The sequence below is a fragment of the Parus major genome, chromosome 3 (genome assembly GCF_001522545.3).
Source record: "Parus major isolate Abel chromosome 3, Parus_major1.1, whole genome shotgun sequence".
In the NCBI taxonomy this organism is placed as follows: domain Eukaryota; kingdom Metazoa; phylum Chordata; class Aves; order Passeriformes; family Paridae; genus Parus; species Parus major.
In genome coordinates, this window is record NC_031770.1 from 81,027,976 (window position 1) to 81,045,711 (window position 17,736).

At 37.9% G+C, this 17,736-nt stretch overlaps 1 long non-coding RNA gene across 2 annotated transcripts in view; it reads right to left on the minus strand.

Moving 5' to 3' along the window:
* Nucleotides 1-15,397: 15,397 nt before the first annotated feature.
* The window catches only part of LOC117244075, a 3,172-nt gene continuing 833 nt past the window's right edge, over nt 15,398-17,736 (minus strand). The window contains exons 1-3 of one of the 2 annotated variants that reach the window (XR_004496481.1): nt 17,662-17,732; nt 17,347-17,558; nt 15,398-16,632 (exon numbers count right to left, since the gene is read on the minus strand). This is a non-coding gene — a long non-coding RNA (uncharacterized LOC117244075). Of the gene's footprint in view, nt 16,633-17,346; nt 17,559-17,661; nt 17,733-17,736 lie in introns of those variants that run through there. The other variant, XR_004496480.1, reaches the window with a different exon arrangement.

A 17,736-nucleotide genomic window follows, 5' to 3' on the forward strand; every position in this document is an offset into this window, starting at 1 on the left:
CACTGCCAGTACCTGAGCTGGGTCTCCATGGGGACAGCACAATGACACTGTGGGTTTGAAACATGACATCATCTCTGTGTGTGTGTGTCTGTGGTGGGATGAGGTTTTTGCTCCAAGTGTAAGAATTATGCTGAATAGAGCCCCACCAGAGTGTTGATTTTATAACAGGATTGTGAAAGTATCTATTGCCTGTTCTGGGACTTCGTGCAGACCAGTGAGGTTTAGGGATGTCTCAAGCCTCCTGGGATAGTGTTGAAAGAATGTGAAGGCTCAAGGAAGGGAAGCCTGGCAACTGTGTGCAGGGAACAACTTCTGTGACAAAAATAATCTCCAGAATTGCCCTAAAGAATAGTAGTCCCTCCAAAATAACTCAGGAGCAGCTTTGCTGTGTGGTACTCACACTTCCTGGAATCATGTTTGCCTCTTCCATGGTCATGTTATTAATGTACCACATAGTCCTGTGGTCATTTGATGAGCACTTACATAACAGCAGAGATTTCTCTTTGTTCCTGAGCCTGTTGCCTTGCATGTCATATTGTTAGAATGCCATTCCATCCTCAAACTCTTCTCCAGTTCTCTTTTATACCCTCAGATTCTGTTTTATACTGCCAGAATCCAGATCCTTTTCTATCTTAATGTTGTGTAACAATTTTGCAGCATCATCATCATCTTTCATTGGGATATGCACATTTTCCCATGACAACACATACTACATGAAACTATTAGAGTTTGATATAGACCAACAGTGCCACATACTTTCGTCTAGTATTATGACTCCTGTGATCTGTCTTCTAACTATCCTCTCTTCATTTCTTATACATAGACTCCTCTTCATAAACTGATGATTCTCTGAGTGGAATAGAAAGTGAGTAAACAACATCCAAGTGGATTAAAGCTATTGCATTTCAAGAGAAAGATAACACAGAGAAAATATTTTGTCCTCAAAAAATTGTGTTGTCATCATAAAATTTACTTCTGGTGAACACAAGCCACATTTTGTTTAATTTATCCCAGACATACTGGCAAAAAAGGCAAGATTTTTCAGCCACTGCATAAGATCTGCTGCTTTCTTTACTGTTTCTCTTTTTGTTTATAAGGATGTATGTTAAATGTACTATTTTAATTGCTTTTACAAGATCTTATTCATCTGAATATCCAGCATTTTTTAATTTAGTCTACACTTTTTGGTCTCCAGAAAACTGTTCAGTCTGTTTTTGTGTTTCACTAAGATTGTATAAGAATGTCTACTTTTTTTCTGATATACTTTTTATGTAGTTAATTGTCCACCTTGATCCTGAACATTTCCACACCAGTTTCTGGTTAAAAAATTAATGCTATTTTTTGCTGCCTTGATTTCAGAAAAACCCAGTTCAAGCATTCCCTTTTCTTAAGCACTTCATCCTGCCTCACTATATAGTTTTGTCAGCTTATGAAACTTTGCCCATTCAAAATCCTCACTGCATTTACAGATCACTTTTGCTAATCCTTCCATTTCATCACCAGTCTTTGCCAGAAAACAATGAGCTCCTTGGTGAATTCTCTTAGCCTAAAAGATTATGAGCTTTGTTAGTTCTGGCTATGGTTTACATGTCCAGATGAATGAGTCTGAATGAAGTTGTTTTACCTGAGGCACCTCCCCTGTATTTTTTTGCAGAGAAGATGAATGTGGTGCCCCCAGCTCTCTTGTGCTACCTGCATGTATAGACATTTGTTTTAAAATATATGGTCCTGTGGAGGGAGTCATGTCAATGTTTCTGTCTGAGACAGTCACTGCAGGTTGCTCTTTGAGTTCCTGAAGAGCAGTAGATGTTGCAAGGCTGCAAACCAGAAATAAATATTTCTAGTCCTTCCAGTGACTAATTCTGCATAGAGAGGCTAGACAGTTATCTCAGAAATAACTTCTACAAGGCACATAACTGCTGTTAAAGGAAATTAATCAAAATGCTGCCCTGCTTTAACCAGTTGCTTCTGAAACAAACTATTGCACCCATTTTAGTGCTAATGAGGTTGTGGATTCTCTCTGCTACCTATTAACACTGCTGGAGACAGAATACTGCTTACTGAGGCCTTTGATATGATACTGTGTGGCTTGTTCCTATTGCAGACATTTTTCAAGATAATTATGTCACTTAGATTTTGGTTCACTGATAATTAATAGTAGTGAGATTCACTTGCTAGATTATAATTAGTATTATCCCTCAATAGTCTTTTATAAATTAAGTACAAAAGACAATGCTTGCTTAAAATGAAGTGCTGTTCTGAATACCTGCCTTAAATTATATATTAGATTTTGTTCAGGATGTGATAGCTTCTGGAGGCCTCTATAAAAGGTAGTGCATATAAGTTGGTGTATATTTATAGAAGGTTATCTATTAAAGATAAGTTGATGTGCTAATAAACACACACATTTTTCTAAAACTTCCCTTAAATTTGCATGGCCATTAAAAAAGCTCACAATTGCTTTCTTCACTCTGAGTCATCCTGATTAACACTGTTTTCTTATACTCTTAGTTAAGCTGTCAATAGAATATTGGAAATTTAACACTTCTTCTTTCAAACCAGGAATGGCTTTTCCTCTGATCATCCATACAAAAACTTACTACTGAAAATATTATTCTAAGAGGAAATAATGCAATTAGGCATTGGCATTTTTTGGTTATTTAATTGTTACATCCATCATATATTTTTTGTTAATGTATGTCCTGATTTGTCATTAATCAGATATGTAAAGTAATAAGTTATTTCTGAAGAAATATGTCAACTTATACTGTAAGTCTAAGGAGAGCAGAGAAAACTGCACTGAACTATTAGATAGTAATGAAACACCTTGACATCTGAACCATTTTATGATACTCTTATATCTTCAGGCTGACATACAGAAGAACAATAATACCAATATTAAGTAAAAGTACCAAGTGCTACTGACATTTTGATATTAGAAAGGTTAAGGTGATATACAGACACTCAGTGACAAAAGATTACCTGATTTCCACAAGCTCAGCTGAGGCAAAAGTCTGGTGGAGGTGGAGGTGAATTTCCCTGGCAGGTGATGTGCAGTGATGAAGAGAAGGAGGACCACCTCCATTTCAGAAACAGGAATTTCTGCAGCAGAGAAGTTGCTCACAGACCGCTGAGCTCTACAGTCATGACAATTTTCAGGTAATCACTTTTCATCAGTTTAAGACCTTCTTGTGAATGTTTTATTAATATTCACTACAGCATTTAGGCCGCAAAATTTGAAGGGGTGAGTATCTTAAAATATTGATTTTTTTTCACCAAAACTGTATCCATTTTTTCCAAAATATTATAAGTTCACTATTCTGTGGGTTTTTTTCACTTGTGATGGGTAAGTTATTGATTAGAAAGAAAAAAAACATTTTAAAACAGCTAGGTAGGAAATAACGGATAGCAAGTACTATTTGGGAAAACACAAGCTCTCTTTTTATAAACACAAAGCTACATCCATGAGGAATACTCTAATGATTGTGATGAGCATTTCAAACCCCATTCCTTCAAGAAACATTTGGATTACAAGCACAATTGTACAGGGAAATTCATTGGAATTTGAAAGTTTATAAAAGTCACTTTCCATAGCTTTTCGTATAAACTAGAACATTTCATAGAACTTGAACATTACATGGAATGAAAGCAGTCAAAACAGATTAGATTTTATATTTGGTTATATCAAAAAAGAGTTTAGCCTGAATTACCTGGCATTACCAAAAAAACCTCAGAGCTATTTAACATAAATGTGCAGCAACTCTATTACACACATTACATGGTGTTTGTCAGTAAGTAATCTTTGAAGATTAGCAGCTAGGGAACTTAACAATCAGATGCACTAAATTCAGCTGTCAAGTAATACAGTGACTCACAAGAATTTAGAACAAATTTAGGAGAAAAAAATCTCAAGTAATTCCAGTTCAGTATATGTGTGAGAAACTACTTCTGCCCATTATGGGTATGGTCTCAAGTACTAATCTGAAAAATAAGTGAAAGTACTTTACAAGGCTCCTGAATAAGAACAGAGGAGGCTGAGAGGAAGGAAAATTTAAGTATTTTATTATATTTTTCTCCTCTTTGGTTTTCCTCTGTCTTACAATATAATAGTAGTAGTGTCACAGGCCCTTGAGCATCCTGTCAATTATCTTGAAATTTAACTAAACCAAACAGTACAATCAGTTCATGCTTCACTGCCAAATAGCTCATGCATCTGTCTGAATGTTATGATTCCACCACTCTTCAAAGGGAAGCTAACAGAAACAGGTGCTGACTGGGGGGCAGGAGGCAGCATCCCAAACTCTGCACAGAGATATACTCCTGACCCATCTCTTTCAGTTCTGCTGCACTCCAGCTAACACAGCAGGTCTCCAGATTGCAACCTAGGCTCTCTTAGGTATTGCACATAAAGATATCCTAAGACATACTTGGCTCATGCTACTTTTAATTTATCTCACTATGCTAGTTCAGGCGAGTTTTACTGAAGCAGACTCATGTGGATTCACCCCCTAGCTGCTTGAAGATCGAAAATAATAATGGAATTCATAATTAGGCAAATGCCAGTTTCATTACTTCTGACCTCCATATCTCAGTTCCAGATAAAAGAACAACTGCTCCATACTCTTCGATGAAAAACCATTTAGATCAAGGCTCGGCAAGAAGCCTTGGACAAACCTGATATATCTATTTAGAGCCATGACAGAGAAGAGCAATTTATCAACATCAGTAAATCCTGATGAATGCCAAGACACCCAAGCTTCCTAAATCAAATGAGGGCTTCAACCAGGTTTTGTCTAATAATTGGTTGCTGAAAGCTGAATGCGAGGTAGGACATAATTAATTGGATTCTCCCTCCTCACAGCATAGCAAAGCCCTAAAGTGCAGGCTGTGAAGGTTTAGGATGTCAAACAGGAACAGGAAATTAACTTGCAGAAGATATAGGAATGGAATTCTCACCTTCTCCAGTGGGTAAGATCATGTAAGATGTGATTTTTTTTGGATTGACTTTTCCAATCCCCAAAACTTATTTTGAAAGTGAGGAATTCTACACTCCATCTGCTAATCCTGATTGTCCATTTTAGCTCAAATACTGTGAATTTTTTATATCTACTTGGCAGGCACGAGAAATCCATATTTGGTTTAGGTACTATATGACAATTAATTCCACTATAACAACGTACTGATGTAGAGATTAAAGGACTAAGGGACAATTTGGGGCTTGTTAAATGAATTGATGCATTATTTTAGCTTGTGAAACAAAGCAGACCTTGCTCTGAGAGGGAACAAATGTCATTTTCCATGACCATGGATATATGCAATGTTGGGCAAGTAATTTACACTTTCTTTCTGTTCCCTTTCCTTAAATGGGAGTACCACTGCCCGACGGCAATGAATTTATGGACAATACATTTGTTTAAAACTCTGACTATGCTATACTAGTGGACCTATGTAAGTATCTTCCAAATAGAACAGTGACACTTTTATTTCTCTCACATTTAACCAGTGTACAGAGCATGTGGATGAACCACCAGGACCTGTGGCATCCAGCAGGTAGCAGGAATAAGTGAATAAGGGAGAGCCATCTTAATGTTCATGATGTTTCCTTGGGACACATGATATGAGAAAAGAAAATGCTGGGGTCTGCACCTGATGTGTTTGGATTTTGCTATCAGGATAAAAATATTACACACAAGTACACACACATATCTAGAGGATGAATTCAGATAAATAAGTGAGCTTGCTTTCTTTTATATCAGTTTGTCTTCTGCAGAGGGAAATGGAATCCTGAGAAACTCATTTTCCTTTAATTTGACAAAAGACAGCTTTGCCTGAGAAACAAGCTTTCAAGCTAGAAGGCAGACCAGCTCTAATATTCACCCACCAGTAATTGCCTGTAAGTATTATACATTTTAAAAGGAGAAAGGTGTGTATTCTGTGATGATCCTTTTACTTCTCAGCATTTTTCATAGTTGTTATGTCAAAAAGTGCTGCTTCTTTGAGAACTCCTGTAAATGTGTAGGTGACTAAGATTGTTGATGCTTTTCAAAACCCACTGGTAAAAATCCCCAAATCTCAGAAAAACTATATCCTAGGCATCCAAGGCAATGATAACCAAGATGCAGCTTATGTAGCTTAGCTGTCTAAAATGGAGGACTTCCTGTTGTAAGATTGTTAGTCTCATTCTTGAAAGCAGTCATCTTAGGGAAAAAAATATGAGAGGTGATACACATGCAATACAGTCAAACCTTAATGAATGTTGAATTTCCACTGACTTATGCCAGCATGTTGCTTGTGCCAGAAATATGGCAAAAGATGATGTACAACACAATTAGTGCCTAGTTAGTGGAAGAAAAGAGAGATTAAAAGAAAATTTAGGGAAAGAGTAACCTGTTTCTTATTTTGTGCATGAGAAAAGCCCATGGAACCTGGGTCTTGTAGCCACATAAAAAGTCACTCAAAATTTGGGTATCATTGGCTGCTACTCTCAATAACAAGCATGGCTGCTACTGATATTTCTGCAGCCAGAGTCTGTGCTGTGAGAGGACACTGACAGAGGACACTGACATCCTGTCATTGTGGTCTAAGTGAAACTTAAGGTGAATCTGTTCCCTCTGAGTGGGGAACTCCCCAAAAAGTGTTTGGAGCTCAGCACTGTGATCTACATTACGCTTTTCATCCATGATTTACATTACTCTGTTCTGGGTTCAGTCAGCTGTATGAGGCAAAAATGAACACTTCATAGGTTGAGTAAAACCCTCTTGAAAGGGATGAATATTACAGCTACCCTTTGCTCAAGTTCATAGTAAGAAATTGCACAAGGGGCCTCATACCAAAACACTGCCACACGTTACCACTCTAAACAAACGTGTGCCCTTCGAGATCCTACTCAGGAATTTGAACTATCTGGGTGGAGGGCTTATATAGATGGAGTTTCTGTGAGTATTCTTGTGGATGTGTGTGGGTGGGACAGAGAGAAAGAAAAAGGGAGGGGGAAAGAGAAAGGCAGGGGGAGGAAGCAGGAAAAGAACAGAGAGGATATCTTAATTTATTTTCTTTTTATTTTTTTTTTTAAGCAGATGTGAGCTTGCTTTGGTTGTGCTCCAAGCAGGCACAACTTGTTGTGCCCACGCTATCAGCAAAGGCTTAGTAGCTCAGGCTTACTAACCATGGCTACACTGTTTATGGTTTGGAGCTGACTCATACCCATCCAGAGTAAAGGCTGACAACAGTGCAGTTAAAGCCATAAGAGACCTGAAAAACAGTTCCAGACACGGGCAGAATAATCAAGTTGTGTCTCCTCAGAAAAGAATAAAGGTCTTAGACTTTCAGCAGGACGCCCTCCATAAAAGTTTAAATTAATCTTAGCACTGAGCTACAGGAATTCATCATGCAGTTCTTGTCCTTCAATCCAGTAATTTAGCTGCATATAAGTTCTGGCAAAATTTATCTTCTTAGTTTTGAAACTGGAGCACACTCTTCAGTTATCTGCTCCATAAGAGAGCTAATCCTTATTATTAACTGTTTTTGTTGACTTCAGCTTTCACCCATGAGATTGTGTTAGTCTCATTTTTCTGTTCTCTGATATTTCATCTATATTGTGTGACATTGGCTAAATTCAGCTGATGTGCATCAAATCAAATACTGATATACCCATAAAAAAAAGAAAAAAATAAATTATTTCAGGCCTCAAGCTTGAACATGTCCAAGTCTAAAATAAAATCTGAAACAAATCTTTCAGCTTTTTTCTGAAAGTGTATGTGAATCTCAGCACCTACTTCATGTCTGCACCAGCTGAATTAGTAAAATCATGATATTTCTCAATCTCTCCAGAACAAAAGAGGGAACATAGTCAGTAAGCCTAGATGGCCTTAGAGAAAGATCTGGGATCTCAGTTCTGCTTTGACAATTTCTGCATTTCATAGGAAATATTCAATGAAGAAAATCCATGAAGAGTTCTTGGAGCAGAAACTAAAAACCTAGATCTTCCCCCTCCTGGGTAAAGAACCTAAGGCTCTGAAGCCTAGGATCACATCTTCTTTTCTACTGGGTGTAACTCAAAAGCTTTTTTCATTTCTCTGGTGCTAATAAATTACTGGCAGCTGCAACTCCAACAGGTGGCAGATATTCAGAAAACACAGTGAAAAGACCATTGATTCCAAGTCGCTCTATCAGCTCCTGTTCTTAAGAAGACACTTCTGCCACGTGTCCTGAAGAGAGGAGACATCTCTCTTAAAATGTTGAGTGCCCAAGTGCCAGATCAGAGCTGGAATTACCATCAGCACTAGTTAGGTGTAGGCAAGCCAAAACCTTAGAGCATGCTGACTGTAACTCCTAGTGCTACCTTCCTCTGACCACACATAGCACAGGAACCTGAAATCACTCCACCCAACACTTTCATAAGATAAAGTGATAAAGTTGCAAAAGATAAAGGGACTGCAATTTTCAGTGCTGTGAAGTTCACTTATACATATAGATGCAAGCTCTCAAGAAAGATACTGATTTCTCAGCCATGGTGGTTGTATTGCATTTGTTCTGAGAATATGTATAATTTCAAGGGCAAACACTACAGGTATTTTCATGTCTTGATATGTCTTATGAATGTCTCTGAACTCTACACTGCAACAACCTTCTCCAAGGACAAAAGGATAATAATTCTATAGCTTGTGCTTTAAAAAATTGAGCCTAAATAATTCAATGAGAGTTTTGGTCTTTTCCCCTTAGTTATAATAAAGAATTTATTTAATAATTTCATTCTTCATATGCATCTCTTCTCCATGTGTCACAGCGTTATGGTCAAACCTGGAAATGTTTTCAATCAGTGATGGAGAGCATGTCTGTGTGTTCCCCACATAATGAGGAGTGTTGCATTGGGCTAAGAAGCAGAGCTGACTGAAAGCTGGTTGCTTCCTGCTGAAGCATGGAGGGCATACTGTGTGCTACACCATTGTTCAGGCACACTGATTCCACAGAGGTAATACCTCTGCATTACAAGGTAACAGTGATAATAGCAAATTTCTTTTTCATAATCTAGCTGCATACATAGCTGTAGATCAGGTATTTAAAGGGAATCAAAGCAGACAAAGCTGCAGAGGTGGGCTTGAAGCTGTGATCCCATTAATTTCCTTTCTAAGACAAACTTTCAGTTAAGAAGCCAGAGAAACCTTAAATCAACAATGTAACATTTTAGTATATATCATATTCTGTATCTAAAGCACAATATTGTCATATGCAACATGTATTACAAGAACATACTACAATATATGTGAGGTAATGTATATTATTTTCTATTTTCTATTACATGTTGTACATTTTGTACAGATGTGCATTTATTATGTGATTTATTATTATTGTATGTTTAAATATAAAATCAAGTTTACATCCTAGCTTGAGGAAAATTTTACAGATAAATGGCACTCAGTATAGCTGAACAATCTCACCTTCCCTCCCCTTCAAATACATATCTCTGGCATGTAGAGGCACTATAGTAAAACACTGAGGCAGTTTGACTTTACAAAGTGCAATGTCGAAGTGCTTTCAGAATCCATTAGCATACTGCACTCCAGCAGCTTTGATTTTGCCTCACAACAGTTAAGAAAAAATTCATTTAATCAGTACAGCTAGGCTCAGTTTACCAACTTCTTTTAATACTTGAACATCTTTGTCGGAAACTGCACTGTGAACCCTCAAAATCAATCATCACAACTTCTGCTGGCAATTAGGATTAAGGAAATTAAACCCAGGAGACACACTAGCTGTACATACAAAGCTGATCCCCATGGGGGAGATTGCTTCACCTACTAGAGCATGCCAGAAACATCTCTTAAGGCTTTACATCATCACCACACTGGAAAAAAAAACCCAACAGTTCTGTAAAGTGGCAGTATGATATATGTTGATCTATGTTGTAGGCTTCTGAAATTTTCAGTTAGAGAGCTCTGACTTTAGCATTGCTACATCAGTAAAGCCCATACCAGGTACATTGCCTCTGCTATGGTACCTGTCTGTTAAACAAAAATAAGTAAACAAAAAGATCATCAGTCAACTCCAGATAACTCTCCAGAGTTTAAATTCCAGATGTCTAAATCAGCAAGTATAGGATCCCTTCGGGTCATCACTGGACACACTTGTTACTGCATTTGCTGACTTTCACTGTTCACCCAGCTGCACAGGTTCCCCTAAGATAACAATGCCTGCGATGGATAGCAGTTTAGCATTTGGGGAATAGAAGGAGCAATATGAATTTTCAGGAAAACTGGGTTCTTTTTAGTTTTAGTTTAGTTTAGTTGGTTTCAAAGCCTTTACAGAATAAGTCAGGCAGGTCTGCAAACATTTTAAGTATCATTCATATTTTCAAACGGTTTATGTTTTTGCAGTTGTCAGGGGAAAATTTTATTGGAAGGCTCAGCTTTGGCCTCAATCTGCTTCTATCAAAGGTAATGGTTTCAATGTTTTCAGTGGCAGCAGATAGTTGATATCAAATCCTTGGGAAATCCCATCAATGATGTCTCCTGGGTCTGAAGACAATGTGTGATATAAAGTTTTGTGGGTTTGGGAGGTGATGATGCTTGTTTCAGTTTTGCTTGGTTTAACTTATCTCAGGGTGTTAGGAGCAACAAGTGGCAGAAAAAGGATGGACTAACTATATTCTCATATGTTTTTACTACAAGGGATAATTATAAGCCTAATTCAGGAGAAAAAAAGATCTGCACATATCTAAAAAACTAATGAGTATGTGCAAGCATGCTGTAAAGAAAAAAAGGTTTGTAAATACAACCATACCTAAAGTGCCAAAATTGTTATAAATGTATCTTATTAGACTTTAACATGCCTGCATGCATTTACAGGGTTTTTCATTTGGATTTTTTTAATGATGACAAAATTTCACCAACAAACACTTTTTCAGTGCAATGACTGTATACTGTTTCCTATACAGAGCCATGCATTCCTGCAGTAATGGTTGTCAATGATGATTCTAAAGCAGCACTCTTGAAATTTATTCTTTTAAAAATAAATGTTTAGAAGCTGCAATTTATGAACTCCATAAAATTATCCATTATCTTTATTTCCTGGGTTTCCTTAACTGTTCCTTGAGTGCTATGGCTAGACTTTGATATATCAACAAGCATAATTTATGACATCATTTGTCTGGTTGATATGTTTACTTACAGGTTAATATATTTACTTACTACATTATATAGCAGTTGATTTAGGATTTCCTGTTTAAATTACCCTGTCTATTTAGAGGCCTTATTTGACAACATTTCCCATTGCATTGTCTTTTTCTTCCTGTCAGCTGAATCAAAAAATTTTTTATATATTTTTCATTAAATAAACACAAAAACTGATAAGCCCTGTTAACCCGGCAAGACACATACAAGGAAAATGGAAATACTTATTATATATTTACAATACTTCCTTGCTACAAAATAGACAGTAAACTAACCTCTACATCTCTAGTGCAGCCTTACAAAGGACTGATTCACATTTAACATCTAACAGCAGATTTTTACCCAGAAGCAGATACAGCTTCAGCGTAAATGAAAGGAAAGAGAAATTTCATTCCTGCAAACTCAGGAGCTCTGAGCCAGACCAGTACAGCTACAGTTTGTGTTCTTCTGCATTCTCTCCACTTTTTTAGTCTGAGGCAGATGAACTGATTGCAGAGAAACTCTAAGACTGAAGACAGCTAGTAATAGGAAGTGCAGAGAAACTGCTTGTTTTGTTTAGCTGGTCCAGAATTTCAACAGAACTTTAGGAGCATTGACTTAAGCTGTTCAAAACGTCATTAAATGACAAGCTCAGAAAACATTGTTCTTGCATTGTAGCAGTATTTTGTCATTAGTCAAGGTGGATTCTTCACATTTTCAATTAAGATGAGCTTTATACAGTGTTTATACTAAGAAAAAAAAAAAATAAAACCCTTACATTTTAGGAACATAAACAAATGTATATATACCACATCTAGAAAAACGTTTAACAACTATTCAATTTTAGCTGACTTAATTTGGCTTTTTCTAGTAATAGTCCCTACATTTAAATTCTTACAGATTATTGAAAGCTGTGGGACAGAAACAAATAACTAGTTTGATTTTCTTCTCATTGCATGTTAAGAGAGTACTTACCATTAACCTAAAATTGTCTTAAAATTTATTAACTTTAAAGTTTAAAAAAACCCTTTTCCCTATTTTTGTCAGTTAGATGTAGTATTTCAGAGAACTGTGATGGAAATGCTTCTCTATACTATCAGAAAAATAATAATCTAGATTTATGAATCACTTTATTTATGTGGGTTTTACAATTTCAGAGGGTGATTCAGAACCTTAGCAGGATAAAGTATGTCTCATAGCTACCCAGCTCTCTCCATGAATGAAGGAGGATGCTCAGGGATGTTGGTTTTCTGTGTACACACAACTACTTCTGTCTGTAGCTAGGCTACCAGAAGAACACTTAGGGAACCCTTAGAGCTGCTCATTACCACCCCCAGCACAGATTTCCACCTCCCAGGTTCTGCCAGTGTAACTTGTCTGGTTGCTCCCCAGCCTGTGTTGAAACGAGCCAGGCCCACTCACTTTCAATGACAGGTCTTTGCAGGTCCATTTTGGTTTGCCCAAACTGAAAGAGAGAGTGACTGAAAGACTGGGCCAGCAGAATTGAGGGCAGCACTTTTCATAGGATTTTTATGGTCAAAGGGGTGGAGGGTTCCCTTGATCTAGCGAAGCTGCCACTGAAATGGGGCAGCACTGCAGGTACCTTCTTGTCTGAAAGCAAGAAGGAAGGACAAGTGCTGCACTCCAAGTGCAGCCAGTTCCAGCAGAAGCTAAATGAGATCTACTGCTACAGATTACTGGTCTGCTTCATTAGTTGGAGCTCAGCATTCCCCCAGATTCCTCACTCTATCTGGGATTGGTCTTAGCCTCATTTTTTAAAGTGGTTTGATTAATTAAATACCTCCAAATACTTGTGTCTCTAACCTAACCCAAGCCACTTTGATAAGTAGTGAACCAGGGTGTAGCCACATAAATTGATATTTTGGTAGACCTGACAAGGATCTCTAGTTTGACCTGGTTAAGTGGTAGGTGAAGCAACACCTGAGACCTTTGTTAAAGCCTTCTGAAAAACAGTCATGTCTTTTTCTGCCTGCTTGATATAAACCCCCACATAAAAATCACTTCAGGATGCTTCTCTTTTCTAATTTTTTAGCTACTTCATTCTAGAAGTACTTATACATGCTAGGGATAAAAGTGGAAAGCAATGTATTCCAGGTAAGTTTCCTGCATTCATAAACCAAATACTAATATCCCACTGGAAACATGAGCATATACTTTAAGAAAGGGCTGATATAGAACTAAAGACAGAGTGCTGAAAACAGGGCTACTGCAAGTAGAATTACTCAACAGAATGTTTAAGATGATAGAATCACTTCTCTGGAATTCTTGTGTAAATGAAATGAGATACTTTCTCTGTCCATGTAGATGAATTCAAGGCTTCCTACTTTTAATACTACTTTCTCTCAAAAGGTGGAATCTTTCTTGACCAGCTTTTGTACACAAGGAAAACAGAAGGTAAGACCTTAGCCAAGGGAGAGAAAAAACATTGTGATAATGTTATTTGTCTCAACTTAATGTTCATATTAGTACTTAAAACACCTCGGCTGGTGGTGTTGCTGAAGCTGATACAGATGAAGGTCTTTGCTCTTGCTTCAGCAAATCATGCAAAACAATGAGCTTGTATATAATAGGCAATAAGTTGCCTGATGAAATTATGTAATAGAGTAAGAGAGCTTGAATGGCAGACAGTTGCCTGATTTGACAATGGGCTGGATAACCATGTGGTGTGCTGCTTACTGAACTTCAGTGCAATTGAATGCAATTTACTCTTTGGGATGTGTTTCTACTATACTGCTGCATAAAGGCCTAACAGACTTGTTAATCACTGAATTCAAGATTCTCTGATGAAATTCCACCTGAATATAAAAGCCCACTAATTGTGTGTGGTCAGACACTAGAACAGGTTGCAAAGGGAGGCTGTGGAGTCTCACATCCAATTGTACACAGGTCTAAGCAACCTGTGGTATCTGACCCTGCTTTCAACAGAGGGTTGTAGTAGACAAACTGCAGAGGTCCCTTCCCCCTTCAATAACCCGTGACCTTAAAAGTTCTGTGAGTCTGTGATCTAGAATGTTAACAACTCATCAGCTGATCATAGCATGAAAGTGTCACACCAAAATTCTTTGGTATATATGGTGTCAACACATTTCTACTCCAAACCTCAGTGATCTGATTCCTCTTGGCTTGTATGGAAACTGTGTATACCAGATGCTCTGTTTCTGCTAATTATCAGGAGAAATTAATGGCAAAAAAAACCCAAAACAATAAACTATTAGATTTCTAAATTTAACTGCCTTTCTAATACATATGTGAAACTGATTGTACTTTTGTTGATTAGTACAGTAGAAGAGTTGGCTTTGTTTTCTGTTTTGTAGTGACTAGCTACTAAATATCTGTTTTCTGCTATTCCCTGCAGTACTCGTGCAGAGGACTATTGAATGGAAGTTCAAGAGGTTTAAAGTATGGTTGTAGTACTTCGAGGTGGTAGAGATGTCCCTGAAACAGTGGTAGAAATAGCCTTTCTGAATACTATGACACCTTCCAAAAGCTTGATAGATTGAAAAATATCATGATAGTAATGTGGAGTGCTTGATCATGTTTCTTATTTGAAGATAAAACATAAAGCTGTTCTAAAATTTATTTTAGATGGTTTATGTGAGTTTCTTCCTACCAATTGAACTGCATGACAGGTCTCTTTTCAAAGGTAACTCTCAGGTAACAAATTATTTTTGCTTACAAATAACAATTCTGAAGAAACAGAAATTTCTACACAGCATGACATTGATAATGATAATAAAACGGGTACCAGATTTCAGAGTGCCTATGCTTGGAAGAGTAGAACAAGAAGTGTGTTGAGACTGCTTAGTTTATATATCTGTAATCCCTTATCATCACTATTTGGAATTATATACCTACAGCCACATAGTCATTTACAAGGAACTGATGACAACAATGTCTCTTTTGACAGTTCCAAGGCTATATTTCAGGGTGCTCTGTAGAGCAACCAGCATATCTTGGACACAAAATGTGATGAATGGCTATATTATGTTGATCTGTGTCCTTCCTAAATGTTGTTACAGGAAAGTGGTAGTGTGTTATAGTTGTGTTCCCTAATTATGTAAAAATAGAAACAGTTGTGAAGTTAAGCTATAAACTAATTTCTATGACAACCAAAAATATGGTCAAAACACAGCCTACATCTGTGCTACAAAAGTTTTCACCACGTATTGGAAAGAAGCATTTTTGCCTTTTTCCTCTGAAATCCTACAGGTCAGTGTTTCTCTTGTTAGTATCAGAGCTTTTCAGACAAGAGGCATCTTTCAACACCAGCGGGTCAGGTATGATGGAAAAAGACAACAGCTGCAGAAAGATAAAGCTACCAGATAACTCCTGTGCTTTTTAACTGAAAGCTGTAGCAGCAGGCCAGCTAGCCTGAACATAAATTGTGTTACAGAGAAAGTGTCACACAGACACAGAGGGATGAGTATATGGATAGTAGAAAAACAACTTGCTGCTATTTTCAGGTTTCCAGGAATTTCTCCTACAACCTGCCACTGTCCAGAGATCTGATAGGACTTGCAAGTGACAGAAAGCAAACAGAAAAAATTGTATTGACACAGAAAATACTGAGGGGGTGAAGAAAGGGACCAACCTTCTACCCATCAGCAACTTCCCTGAATGATTTCACCTGGAAGTGAAATGTTTCCATTGAATTTGGTTCAATTGAGGAAAAAGGGCATCTGCAAATAAGTTATTGGCTATACCAGTTCTTTCTCTTGCTGTCTCACTGATAAAATTTTGCTTTTCCTTCATACTGCTTATTAGTTGTAGACAACTAGAAGTGAAGTGTCAATGGGATTGCTTCTCCTCTTCCCATAAATCCAGGAAAAATTTCTTCTTCAAGTGTACTGGACTTCCTCTCTTGCTGTTACCAGGCTCCTACTGCTCTCATGGAATTGTTGTTGCTGTCTCCTAGCTGCAAATTTAAAGAAACTGGAGTGACTGTGGAAATAGGGTGGGGACAGTTTTAGAACTGAGCTTATGCATATGCAAGGGAAGAACCAGCAAAGGGTGCCTGGGAAGATGAAGGAATCTGTGTTTGCAGAGACATTCTGAACTTGACAAAGTCTTCAGCTGCCTGCTCTAATGGAGCAGAGGGTTTTATTTGATGACCTCCTGAGAGTCTTTTCAACCTGAATTATCCTGCAAGTCTGAAAATAGGGAGACAAAATGGAAAAGGAATATAACCAAATGAGGAAGGGAGAAATAGAACTAATAAAAAAATCTAATCCCCCTCCCCCCAAGTTACTTTGGTTTGGAATGAGACATGGGACTAATCTAAACTTTTTGGATGGCATAGGAATAAATCACTGCACATGTGCATTATTTTGCTTTGGACGACATTTTGTCTGTATTAGTGGAGAGCTAGCTCTGTTTTCTTCTTCTGAATGGATGGTACACATTGTGAAGCTGTAGTGGGTTGCTCCCATCATCCATCAATGATTAAAGACACCTGGAAAAAGTGCTGGAGAACAGTGGGGAAAAGAAACAGCGAAAAGTTAAGTTACAGAGTAATTCTGACCTGTTTCTTCCCTATGTTTACTCAGTACCCAGGCAGCATACTCTGTAAGGTGGACCTGAATTTCTGATTTACACAGGCATCTGCTGTTAAAGGCCATATTTCCAATCTCTCCATGTGGAACTATAACACTTTTTACAAACTGTTTAAATACATGAATATAGCATATAAACAAGTGGGTGTGCCTCCCTAATTTGGTAGTTTACACATGTAACTGGGAGAAAACCCAGCTGAGTTCCTGCCCCAGTTATTAGTACAAATTATTTAATTAGTATAAGTTGTTTAAGCACAACAAAGCTTTTGAAACTGTACCAACGGTACAATCTAACCTCTCCTGCTCCAGAGATACTGTAGTTTGTTGTCAAAATAATGATGTGGGAGAGGAAGAGGTATGAGTTCAAATGTCCCCAGGTAAAGAGGGAAAATGGGGCCTATGGCTGCCATATGATGCTCCATGCACATTCTAACCACGGCTCTTGGCTAAAAGGCAGGTGGCCAACCCCTTTGGATTTCATTCTGCTTCTTCTGCAGGTACTTGAGAGGGATCGCTTAGTTTCAAGCTGTTAACAAGTCAAACAATTTTATTTTTCTCATTAAAACTAAAAGAAAAAAAAAAGATAGGTGACATTTGAACTTCAAACGAAGAATTGATTACTCCACCTTGTAATGGAGTGTTTCTCTCAGCGGCACTGGTTTTTCTTGCCAATGATTTATCAGGGCAATGTAACGAGGAGACCTGATACAACAGCATGCTTGCATCTGGACGATGAATGGATTTACACGGCAAAACAAACCCCCGGGTGGAAAAAGGCAGAACAGTAGCGATGGAGAAAAACTGGCGGTGATTTCAGTCGAGAAGGGGAAACCGGAACCTGGCGAGAGGAGAAAACGAAGGTAAATTTAAACAGGCTGAAATAATGCACCTGTACAAGGACCACTGCAGAGGTTGGCGAGCGGATGCTGTTCGCCGCTCACCGCACGCAACTTGCCCGACGCGCCCAGACCTTCGCCTGGTTCGCCTTCCCGACGGCTGATGGAGAATCCCGGGCC